This window comes from Oryx dammah, unplaced genomic scaffold, assembly GCF_014754425.2.
Source record: "Oryx dammah isolate SB20612 unplaced genomic scaffold, SCBI_Odam_1.1 HiC_scaffold_24, whole genome shotgun sequence".
Classification (NCBI taxonomy): Eukaryota; Metazoa; Chordata; class Mammalia; order Artiodactyla; family Bovidae; genus Oryx; species Oryx dammah.
This window is the reverse complement of record NW_024070208.1, coordinates 38510900-38520575: the sequence shown is the minus strand read 5'-3', so window position 1 is coordinate 38520575 and position 9676 is coordinate 38510900.

Genomic DNA, 9676 nt, shown 5'->3' with positions numbered 1-9676 from the left:
TGTCAGTTTTAATGCTGGGTTTTCAACTATATACAAAACTTAAATCCTTTCTCAAAGGAAATCATCATTTTTTTAAAAAAATTCTGAAACAGCAGTGAAATATCCTTAATATAATATGCAAACTTTAAATGACAATAATAATAGATATTTCTACTGTATTTATAATATTAAGATTGAGTATATTTTCCAGTTTATTCAAGAAATTGTAGTCTTGTCTATTCACTGTAATGAATATTAATGGGAAGAGAGGGGGAATTATCCACTATATTGTGCAGATGGAGTAGTTTCACTGCAATCCACACTATGATACTAAAGGAGAAATCTATGTAAACAAAGTTAAAAATATTTAATTTTCAATGCCTTAATCCAGAGAGTGGTAAGTCATCTTGCAGATCTTCATAAAATATGGAGTGATAAACTAGAAAAAAGAACTAAGTTAGACAATGAAGCAAGGAGAATTAGGGATGGATGAGGATTTCCAAATGAAGCCAGGAATAAAATGAGAACATTCAATGCATACTCTAAAATCTTACAAAGTTTACAAAAAATTCCATGAGAGTAGAAGCTAAATGTTGCCACCACCATTGGGGTAGAACAGGTTATTTTTAGGATAAACCTCTGGTTTCACCAGATTTGTATTTAACTATAAGTACTGCGTAAACAGTATATCAAATAGATATAAGAAATTTCAATGAGAATCAGGTAATTTATCCTAATTTTCTCTCCACCAACCCCATTACCTTTAACCAATTTTAACCTGTCTTTAGTGGGAAAGGATTCTTTCTTGTGATCACTTATCATTTTAAATGACACGATAAAGATGCCTCCTTTTGATCCATCAACCAGAGTATTCTGTGCTGTATACAAATCATTTAAGATGAGTATCCAGCTCAATTACATTATTTCAATCCCCCTGAACTGTTTTCTTTCCAAAAATAATTAAAATTGTTTCTCTGAATGAGTTTCTTAGATTTCAATAACATATTTAAAATTATATTTTAAATTTATTTTAAATATATTAAAATTATATTTCTTACTCTATCAAATTTATATAGCATGTTTTGTTTCCATACACTAAGAGGTGAAAACAAATTCACTTAGTTTCCATTAACAATGTGTTACTAGTATTACATTTACTTTCAAATGATCAAAACAAAATTATATTAATAAAGTAATAATAAATTAAAATAATGGAATAGTATCTTAGTAATGAATATCAATAGCAATTTGCACTTATATTGTATATAAAAACACAAGCTAGAATCAAGATTGCTGGGAGAAATATCAATAACTTCAGATATGCAGATGACACTACCCTGATGACAGAAAGTGAAGAGGAACTAAAGAGCCTCTTAAGGAAAGTGAAAGAGGATAGGGGAAAAGTTGGCTTAAAGCTCAACATTCAGAAAACTAAGATCATGGCATCCAGCCCCATCACTTCATGGGAAATGGATGGGGAAACAGTGGAAACAGTGGCTGACTTTATTTTGGGGGGCTCCAAAGTCACTGCAGATGGTGACTGCAGCCATGAAATTAAAAGACATTTACTCCTTGGAAGAAAAGTTATGACCAACCTAGACAGCATATTAAAAAGCAGAGACATTATTTTGCCAACAAAGGTCCGTCTAGTCAAGGCTATGGTTTTTCCAGTGGTCATGTATGAATGTGAGAGTTGGACTATGAAGAAAGCTGAATGCTGAAGAAGTGATGCTTTTTAACTGTGGTGCTGGAGAAGACACTTGAGAGTCCCTTGGACTGCAAGGAGATCCAACCAGTCCATCCTAAAGGAAATCAGTCCTGGGTGTTCATTGGAAAGACTGATGTTGAAGCTGAAACTCCAATACTTTGACCATCTGATGCGAGGAGCTGACTCATTTGGAAAGACCCTGATGCTGAGAGAGATTGAGGGCAGGAGGAGAAGGGGATGACAGAGGATGAGATGGTTGGATGGTTTCACTGACTCAATGGACATGAGTTTGGGTAGACTCTGGCAGTTGGTGATGGATAGGGAGGCCTGGCATACTGCTGTTCATGGGGTTGCAAAGAGTCAGACACGACTGAGTGACTGAACTGAACTGAACTGAACTGAAGTGTTTTACTCTTATTAACCTCATATAAATCTTCAGATATTACCTTTGTTTCACTATGGATGTCTAATTAAAAGCCAACATATAAAATGTACATTAGTTGAATGCAATTTCTGACAAAGACAAAAAAGATAAAAAGATCATATACTGGCATACATTGGAGATATTGTGTCTTCAGTTCCAGACTATTGTATTAAAGCAAGCTGCATTTTCTTTGTTTGTTTCCAAGCAAATATAAAAGCTAAAGAGTTGGCACACAATGCAGTTTATGGTAAAAAAAAAAAAAAAAAAATCTGTTAAGCACAGTAAAGTGCAGTGCAAAAAAATGAGATAAACTTGAATCAGTCAGTTCAGTTCAGTTGCTCTGTCATGTCTGACTCTTTGCAACCCCATGAATTGCAGCATGCCAGGCCTCCCTGTCCATCACCAACTCCCGGAGTTCACTCAGACTCACGTCCATCGAGTCAGTGATGCCATCCAGCCATCTCATCCTCTGTCGTCCCCTTCTCCTCCTGCCCCCAATCCCTCCCAGCATCAGAATCTTTTCCAATGAGTCAACTTTTTGCATGAGGTGGCCAAGGTACTGGAGTTTCAGTTTTAGCATCATTCCTTCCAAAGAAATTCCAGGGCTGATCTCCTTCAGAATGGACTGGTTGGATCTCCTTGCAGTCCAGGGGACTCTCAAGAGTATTCTCCAACACCACAGTTCAAAAGCATCAATTCTTTGGCGCTCAGCTTTCTTTACATTCATACATGACCACTGGAAAAACCATAGCCTTGACTAGATGGACCTTAGTCGGCAAAGTAATGTCTCTGCTTTTGAATATACTGTCTAGGTTGGTCATAACTTGCCTTCCAAGGAGTAAACGGCTTTTAATTTCATGGCTGCAATCACCATCTGCAGTGATTTTGGAGCCCCCCAGAATAAAGTCAGCCACTGTTTCCACTGTTTCCCCATCCATTTCCCATGAAGTGATGGGACCAGATGCCATGATCTTCGTTTTCTTTAAGCCAACTTTTTCACTCTCCACTTTCACTTTCATCAGGAGGCTTTTTAGCTCCTCTTCACTTTCTGCCATAAGGGTGGTGTCGTCTGCATATCTGAGGTTATTGATATTTCTCCAGGCAATCTTGATTTCAGCTTGTGCTTCTTCCACCCCAGCGTTTCTCATGATATTTGCATGTATTCATCTAAAATTCAATAGGATAAAAATTCTAAGTCAATTAAGGGAGAAATCCTTAAAGAAAGGTAAACTTCTCTTAATCGTATCAGTGATTCAAAATCTTTTGCATCATTTGAGCAACAACTTTGTACAAAACTTTGGTGTGGTGTTTTCTTTGATTTTCCTTATTTGTTATTGCACACTTTATTCAATCTGAAAAAATAAAGATACACTTTATTTTAACAATATCTTTAAGACCTTCCAAGTTTTTATTCATGTAATTATTGACTTGCATCCATGTCCCACTTCATTTAGGAAATATTTCTTTTGAAATTTGTATCAATTGCAAATAAACAGTTATTTTAGTTTATGGATTTTATTTATCATAGGAATAATATGCCAATGCATTCTTATTATGAAAAAATAACTAAACAAATAAGTAAGTAAGTGAAAGTTACTCATTCATGTCCAACTCCATGACCCCATGGACTATACAGCCCATGGAATTTTCCAGGCCAGAATACTGGGGTGGGTAGCCATTCCCTTCTCCAGGGGATCTTTCCAACTCAGAGACTGAACCCAGGTCTCCCACATTGCAGGCAGATTCTTTATCAACTGAGCCACCAGGGAAGACCAAGAAAACTAGAGCAGGTAACCTATTTTCTCCAGCTGATCTTTCCAATCCAGGAATTGAACCAGGGTCTCCTGCATTGCAGGTGAATTCTTTACCAGCTACCAGGGAATGCCTAAACTAAACAATTAAGGCAATATATATTCTTAATCCCTGGCTGACACAGTTTATTTCTTCCCTAGAAGTAAACACTTGTTATCATTAGGGCTTCCATGTTTCTAGGCATCTATGTACATTCATAAATATGCATGCATAAGTATATATGTACATCAGGTGATGGCGGGCCATCTAGATTCTCCTTTCAAGACCAAAGATCTTCCTTTCATCTCCCCAGTTGGCTAACAACTCTCAGTTGCATTTCTCTCCAGATATCATCTTCTGTTGAAAGGAGTCTCCTCACCCAAATTCATGAGCCTTGCCTCAGAGCAGTCTACATCTAATATCTGTTTGATATAAAGATACAAAAGTTTTGTCTTCTTGCCTCAATTTGGAGTTGCTCTGAAGGGCCTTGATAAAATACCTGTGGGATTAGCTGAGGCCTTTGTTTACTGTCCAACTTCTTTCTCTGACCACTCAGAGCAAACCCCAGAGACTTCTTATGCAATAATATGCTTTTGTGTTTATTCCTTAAGGAACAAAATCTAAGAGAGTCAAAAGCAAGTGTGGGCTAATGAAGCAAGTGTGAACTGGTAATTGGAGACCAATCATCTACTGGCTAGTTGGGAAAAAATGTCCAAGTACTAATAGTAGGTGGAGAAATCATAATCCATGGCCTTTGGTAGTAATCTGATTCTTAAACTGTTCATCTCTTGTGCACTGGAATGGGTACAGTTAGAGGGAATTAACTGATGAATGTAAGGAATCCAGTATACAGGAACTACAGTGAAGACTCCTAATTTTAAAGACTTTGGGATTTAGTGTTAATTACCAGAGAAAATTGATTCACTTTGAAAAGATAACAAAGGGTTGAGAACCATGAATCATCAAAGGCTAAGAATAAACATGAGGAGACTTTCATGATAGCATAAAAATATTATTATTTCTTTTACCTGGAGGGCAAAACAAAAATGAAATGATGTTCAAATCCAGAATTTACATAAGAAACAGAGACATAAAGTTTGAGTTTTCAATTTTGGCAAGTCCACTACATCAAATGCTGAAGACTAATTAGGAAGGACTGAGATTCTGAATTTCTGTATGTGGGAAGTTAGATTTGTACATATGAATATATTGAATACTAGGAATTCTTGTGCCTGTTGTACCTATGGAAAAGGACTACTGCCCTCTCTGAAGTCTTACACTACCCCAGAGTCTGACAATGATGCAAGCACCTCTGCTAGCTAGAAAAACATCTGTTTTTTTCAAGGTAAAAGACAACTCTTTTCTTGGCTACCAACTAAAAATTACGGTGGAGTTACATAATTATCAGGTAGATGAAGTGACATAATTAGAACCACTCTATATCTAGTAAAAGTGAAAAGTAACTGTATCCTGGAGGAAGTTCAAGATCTAACCAATATGTAACAGCAGAAATCCAGGGAATATATCTGAAGCTGGATCTGAAGATGCTCAGTCAATCAGTTCAGTTCAGTTCAGTCACTCAGTCATGTGAGATTCTTTGTGACCCCGTGGACTGAAGCACACCAGGCTTCCCTGTCCATCACCAATCACTGGAGCCTACTCAAGCTCATGTCCATTGCGTTTATGATGCCATCCAACCATCTTATTTCTGTCTTTCTCCTCCCACCCTCAATCTTTCCCAGCATCAGAATCTTTTCAAATGAGTCAGTTCTTCACATCAGATGGCCCAAGTATTGAAGTTTCAGCTTCAGCATCAGTACTTCCAATGAACATTCAGGATTGATTTCCTTTAGGATGGACTAGTTGGATCTTCTTGCAGTCCAATGGACTCTTAAGAGTCTTCTCCAGCACCACAGTTCAAAAGCATCAATTCTTTGGTGCTCAGCTTTCTTTATAATCCAAATCTTGCATCCATACATAACCACTGGGAAAACCATAGCAATGACCAGATGGACATTTGTTATCAATGCAATGTCTGTGCTTTTTAATATATGGTCTAGGTCGGCCATAGCTTTTCTTCCAAGGAGCAAGTGTCTTTCAATTTCATGGCTGCAGTCACCATCTACAGTGATTTTGGAGCCCCCCAAATAAAGCCTCTCACTGTTTCCATTGTTTCCCCATCTATTTACCATGGAGTGATGGGACCAGATGCCATGATCTGTTTTCTGAATGTTAAGTTTTAAGCCAACTTTTCCCTTATACTCTTTCACTTTCATCAAGAGGCTTTTTAGTTCTTCTTCACTTTCTGCCATAAGGGTGGTGTCATCTGCATATCTGATGTTATTGATATTTCTCCAGGCAATCTTGATTCCAGCTCAATCAATAAAACCAAATATAAAAGTGATTTTTATCATTATGAAAGAAGTTTCTCATGATATAGGGTTAATTAATTGGCAAGAGTCAATGCTAACACACCACAAAAATGACTCTTGGGAATTTGGAGAAAACAAAGCCTCATATAAAGTGAAGTGGAAATATCTGAATAACCATGTCAGGCGGTAGTAGCAGGGATTAAAAATAATCTGGAAATTGGGTCTGCTGGATTAGTAAACTGCAAAAACTCACCAAGTAACTATATTCTACTGGAGGGCCTTAAGGTCAGTTTATTCACTAGAGTTATAATAGACTGGTGAGAGAGGAAAAAGCATCCCTGAGACAAGCAGTGACAATTAATCTCAATATAGTTAATTCCAGGGATGGCAGAAGATGCTATTACAGTATTTGCTTCACCACTGTCAAAAGAAATATATATTCTATTGTGTGTAAAATAGATAGCTAGTGGGAAGATAACCACTGGTAAGTTTTCATTCGAATACCAAAGAAGGGCAATGCCACAGAATGTTCAAATTACCCCACAATTGCACTCATTTCACATGATAGTAATGTAATGCTCAAAATTCTCCAAGCTAGGCTTCAACAGTACATGAAACGAGAAATTCCAGAGGCACAAGCTGGATTTAGACAAGGCAGAGGAATCAAGATCAAATTGTCAACATTCATTGTATCATAGAAAAAGTAAGAGAATTCCAGAAAAACATCTGCTTCATTGACTATGCTAAAGCCTTTGACTATGTGGATCAAAATAAACTGTGGAAAATTCTTAAAGAGATGGAAATACCAGAGTAGCTTATCTGCCTCCTGACAAACCAGCATGCAGGTCAAAAAGCAATGGTTAGAACCAAACACTGAAAAACATACTGGTTCAAAATTAGGAAAGGAATGTGTCAAGGCTGTATACTGTCACCCTGTTTAATTTATATGCAGAGTACATCATGAGAAGCACTGGGCTTGATGAAGCACAAGCTGAAATCAAGACTGAAGGGAAAAACATCAGTAACCTCAGATATACAGATGACACCTACCTTATGGCAGAAGATGAAGAGGAACTAAAGATCCTCTTGATGAAAGAGGAGAGTGAGAAATTCTGGCTTAAAGTCAACATTCAAAAAACTAAGATTGTGGCATCTGGTCCAATAGTTTCTGCTGAATAGATGGGAAAATAATGGAAACACTGACAGACTTTATTTTCTTTGGCTACAAATTCACTGTGGATAGTGACTACAGCCATGAAATTAAAAGATGCTTCCTTCTTGGAAGAGAAGCTATGACAAACCCAGACAGCATATTCAAAAGCAGAGACATTACTTTGCCAAGAAAGGTCTGTGTGGTCCAAGTTATTTTTTTTCCAGTAGTCATGTATAGATACGAGAGTTGGACCACAAAGGATGCTAAGTACCAAAGAACTGATGCTTTCAAACTGGTGTTGGAGAAGACACTTGAGAGTCCCTTAGACTGCAAGGAGTTCAAGCCAATCAATCCTAAAGGAAATCAACTCTGAGTATTCTTTGAAAGGACTGATGCTGAAGTTCCAATACTTTGGCCACCTGATGTGAAGAGGTGACTGATTGTAAAAGATCCTGATGCTGGGAAAGATAGAAGACAGGAGGAGAAGGGGACAGCAGAGGATGAGATGGTTGGATGGCATCACTGATTCAATGGACATGAATTTGAGCAAGCTCCTGGAGATGGTGAGGGACAGGGGAGCTTGGCATGCTGCAGTCCATGGGGTCAGGAAGAGTCAGGCATGACTGAGAGACTGAACAACAGTGGGAAGCTGCTTGATAGGACTGGCAGCTCAGCTCAAAACTCCTCAATGACATAGGGCATGAGATGGGGATGGGAAATAGGAGAGATACTCAAGTGGAATGTGATATATAGTCTTGAGAGTCCCTTGGACTGCAAGGAGATCCAACCAGTCCATTCTGAAAGAGATCAACCCTGAGATTTCTTTGTAAGGAACGATGCTAAAGCTGAAGCTCCAGTACTTTGGCTACCTCCTGCGAAGAGTTGACTCATAGGAAAAGGCTCTGATGCTGGGAGGGATTGAGGGCAGGAGGAGAAGGGGACAACAGAGGATGAGATGGCTGGATGGCATCACGGACTCGATGGACGTGAGTCTGAGTGAACTCTGGGAGATGGTGATGGACAGGGAGGCCTGGCGTGCTGCGATTCATGGGGTCGCAAAGAGTCGGACACAACTGAGCAACTGAACTGAACTGAACTGATAGCTGATTCACTTTGTTGTACAGCAGAAAATAAGACAACAATGTAAAGCAGTTATACTTCAATATTAAAATAGGGAAGCCTGGTATGCTGCAGTCCATGGGGTTGTGAAGATTTGGATATGACTGGGCAACTGAACAATAACAATAAAGTCAAATCAAAAAAGAAAGTAGTAATCCATTAAGAAATGACTGATTCTAAGTCTAAGACAGGGAAAATACAAGATAAGTTTTAGACAAACTTGTGCCAGAAACTAAGAATGTGCTCAAGAGAATAAAAAGAAAAAAAGAAAAAAAAAAAAGAAATAAAGAATAATGAAATCATAGAGGCCCAACTCAAGCTGGGGAAAAAAATACAATGATGAATTATGGCATTAAGATTGCAGAATGCTAAAAAATGATTAATTACTGCAACATGGTGAGCAATATCATTTATTCAACAATGGCTGGCAAATGAATGAATGAATGATAGGGTGATGGGCAGCTGTCAAGCCAAATTACTGGACCTGAACCAGTTTCACTTAATGGGCCTGACTAAAAAGGTGATTGGATCCTCAGTAGGAATAACCCTATAATATCGTGACAAAAGTACATGGAAATAATATATCCAGTTCTTATACAAAGAGGTTAGCCTCAACATACTCAGAAAATTACACTGGGAATATAAAAACGTGAATATATATTCCTTTTGAGGACTGTTGGATCAGTTTACAGCTTTACATTAATACCTAGAGATTTGAAGCATTATTATGTATCCTTGATTCTTTCTTGCTATAGTCTTACTAGCTCAAATTTTGATCCCCTGTCTTAATTCAGACAAATGATCCCAGGAAAAAGTGGAAGCTACCTGACAGCAGCTCATTTCTAAATATATTTTCTCTAGAATATTACTCCATATTTTCCTTGTTAGTTTGACAGAAATATAATGTTTTACAATTATGATATTTTAACAATGTATCTTTCTGGTTGCTATTAATACAAACTTTGGTCTATTGTTCTTGCCTGGAGAATTCCAGGGGCGGGGGAGCCTGGTGGGCTGCCATCTATGGGGTTGCACTGAGTCGGACATGACTGAAGTGACTTAGCAGTAGCAGCAGCAGTGATCAAAATAGAAGTAGAAACATTTTCCTTGAATTTTTAAAAAATATAATT